General features: G+C 38.5%; 1 non-coding gene across 1 annotated transcript; it reads right to left on the bottom strand.

The window, feature by feature from the left end:
• Window positions 1–2,952: 2,952 nt before the first annotated feature.
• Window positions 2,953–3,059, bottom strand: LOC145162021 (small nucleolar RNA R71). Its single transcript, XR_013738876.1, has one exon. It is a non-coding gene; the product is annotated as a small nucleolar RNA R71 (small nucleolar RNA).
• Window positions 3,060–3,576: the final 517 nt, after the last annotated feature.

Raw genomic sequence — 3,576 nt, 5'->3', positions numbered from 1 at the left:
CAAGATGTGATCACACCTAGACCTTGCCTTGCCAATAGGGCTTGAGTGACCTTAAACTTTTTAGGAACTTGTGGGTTAGGGAGAATAATTGGAGGAGGTGAAAGAAGTATGATATCCATGGGACATCATCTTCATTTAGGAAAGCTTGTTTCAAGAGATTTGGGAAGATCATAAATGTCTAGACCAGACATATTTTTGGGAGATATTCAAGATAGTTGATTTAAAGTCCTTAATATGACACCCAATATGAAATATTAAGGCTAGGACCCAACAAACTATTTTATAACTTAGAAGAGGGATGTCGTAATCCAAGCTATAAAATATTTGAAGGTAGGTGAATGACGATTCACCAATTTCCACCATGAAAAACGAAATAATTTATTAGGTTTTAATTGGATTTGAAAGTCCTAGATCTTTGAGATTCATTGAACTGTTCAAAGGCATGTTTCAATCTTGAGTGTGCCCTTCAGGTTTTGTGACTGGAATGCCGAGGATCACAAAACAAGGTGTGAATAACCATGCAAATATACTTGGTACCCTTAATATTTACCCCTTAATCAGTGTGCCGGTTAACCACACACGCTCCACCGATACTATGATAAATATTAAGTTACCTGATATGTGCATAATTAATCATATGTTTAACATATATTTCTATTCATTTTTGGCTAATTATATGCATAATATGGAAAAAAAGGTACTTAATAATGCTTATATTGTGTTTTCAGTCCAAAAGACATGCTTGGAAGCAGAAGGAAAAAGGAGAAGCAATTAGAGACCAAAGAATGAAGGAAAAGGGAAAACTACACACTTACTCGGCGAGTCCACGCTAGTACTCGGCGAGTTCATTAGAATGTTCCCGAAAGAAAAGTCAAGATTCCTTGCCGAATACGGAGTCCACGCTAGTACTCGGCGAGTGCGCGACCTACTCGCCGAGTAGCCCCTGTTTTGTGATAATTATAAATAGCGGGTTTTAATCCGATTGAGGGACTTCTGGAACCTTTGGGGAGAAGCAAGCTGCGATTGAAGAGCCAGAAGAACCCTAGAGAACGAAGATATAACCTAGAATCCAATTCCGAAGAAGATTTGAGGCACATTCTCATCATTCTACTTAATCTATTGTTTCTCAATTATGGTTAGACAATTAGAATTCGTTTTATTGCTGTTAATTACCTCAATCATGAGCTAAAACTCTTAAACTTCTGTTTGGGGATACAAAATTGATATTATGGTTTGATTTTATGGTAGGATTAATTTAATATTGGTGATTTTGTTGATTCTAGCTTGTTAAAGAACCTTATGTGTGAATAATAACTAATTTTCTGTTAATAGGAAGATAATTAAATAGTATGAACATCTTTTAATTATCAACCCCATATGTTTATGTGACCACTTTATCATATGTCTAGGACTAACGAACGTGAAACTAGAATTAATAAGAAAAATTAGGTAAATTCATGTGTGAGCTTGTTTGATGACCATCAGCAAGAGGTTAACTAAAGGACCAATTTAGTTAGCTATTACAAGTCTAAATTAACCCGAATAAATAATCTAGTGAATTAAATTAAATTAGACAACTGATCACTGTTTGAGTTAGTTTGTTTTCTAAGGATTATCGTAGCGAACGCAAGGCTAATCACTTGAATCGGTAGCCAATAGAAGAATTAATCCATTGCACTATTACCATAATATCAACCATAGGATCAATTGAGTTGAACTAAACAGAAGTCCCTTTTATTATTGAATTCAGTTAAATCTTTGTTTTTCTAGTTCTTAGCTCAAGTAGTATTAGTAAGTTTCTAGTCTTGAAAAACTAGAGAAAACCCATATTTACTATTTAATTTAGATAAAATTAGTCTTTAGTTTTAATTTACCGTTCCCTGAGTTCGACACTCTACTTACTTAACTATACCACTAAAAGACAGGTTCACTGCCTTTGTGTGCTTAATTTATAACTCAAAAGTTGGATTAAAACCAGTGCATTTTACACACATCAAGTTTTTGGCGCCGTTGCCGGGGAACGGTTCTAAATTAGCACTAATTTCTATTTTTATCGATCATTTGTGTGGGATTTATCTTACACAAAGTTAATTCTGAGGTAATTTAGTAGTTAGTATAGGTTTTGATCAATCCCTGTTTTAATAAATTAAGTAGAAAATTTTTCTGTTTTTACCTTGAACTCGCCGAGTGCACTCGACGAAACTCGGCGAGTCCATCACTGTTCACAGTTTTAGCTTTTATTTCATTTTTGTTCTTTTTACGCGTTTTTCTTGTTTTATTTGCAGTTGTTTCATGACCCGAGGATCTGATACACCTTTGATCCCTCCTCTAGACGACCCGGAATCCGCCCTAAGGAAGAACAAAGGAAAATCCGTTGGAGAATCCGCTTCTTCAAGGAATTCGCCACTAAAGAACCTAAAGTCCGTTTTCAGCAAGAAGAAGAGCAGCAAATCAGGAGCATCCAGTGCCTCTTTGACAATCGAAGACCCTATTAAAGAAGACGCCGAGCACGAGACCGAGGAAGAAGAAGACCCTACATTCGGTCACATTTCCGATTCCGACGACGAATTAGCTATTCTCATGGCTAACATTGATGAAGTCCCCATGGGGGAATGGAAGAAGAGGATACGCGATGATACTGGACCGGGACTTGTGCAACCCGCAATCCCCGCTACTACTACTTTTGAGCTCAAGGGTCACATCCTGGCTCTACTTAAGGAGATCCCCTTCACAGGCAAAGACCACGAAGACACTTATAAACACTTGGACGAAGTCAATGATGTAGCTGATTATTTCAATGTTCCAAATGTGCCTCGGGAAACTCAGCTACTTCGCATGCTTCCGGTTACTTTGAAGGGTGCTGCCAAGTCATTGCCCCCAGGATCTATCACTACATGGGCCCAAATGAAAGAAGAGTTCATTGATTAATTCTGCCCACCATCCAAGATATCCAAGCTAAAGAAAGCCATAGCCAACTTTGAACAACAAGCTGGAGAATCACTATATGAAGCGTGGGAGAGGTACAAGAGCCTGCTAAGGAATTGCCCACATCATGACCTCAATAGTCAACAAGAAGTCTCCATCTTCTATGATGGAGTAAATGTTACCACTAGGCAATTACTTGACTCGCAAGGTCCACTCACGAAAAAGGCACCTCCAGTGATAAAGCAACTAATTGAAGAATTCTCTAAGCATTCTAGAGAGTACCACAATCCAAGAAATGATGTGACGAGGGGGGCCGCCTATGCAGCTTCAGAAGACTTGTCAGCAGTTATGGCTATGCTAAAAACCATGGATAGGAGGATGGATAAAATGGACCAAACGATACATGCTATTCGGGTGGGTTACGAAAATTGCAATGGGCCTCACCTTACTAGAGACTGCGATTTGGATGAGAATGGCAACAAAAAGGTGCAAGTTTGTTACTCAAGTGGGGACCGATATGATGAAGATTGGCGTAGACCAAAGAAAGAGTGGCTCCCTTATGACGAGTACAAGAAGGCTAAGGAAGAGAAGTTCAAGCAAAAGGGAAGGGGTTTTTACCAAAAGGAGGAGCCATCACAAGAAAGAAAACCA

The sequence above is a fragment of the Lactuca virosa genome, chromosome 2 (genome assembly GCF_052849685.1).
Source record: "Lactuca virosa cultivar CGN04683 chromosome 2, Lactuca_virosa_CGN04683_v6, whole genome shotgun sequence".
Classification (NCBI taxonomy): Eukaryota; Viridiplantae; Streptophyta; class Magnoliopsida; order Asterales; family Asteraceae; genus Lactuca; species Lactuca virosa.
This window is presented reverse-complemented; position numbering and strand designations above follow the sequence as displayed.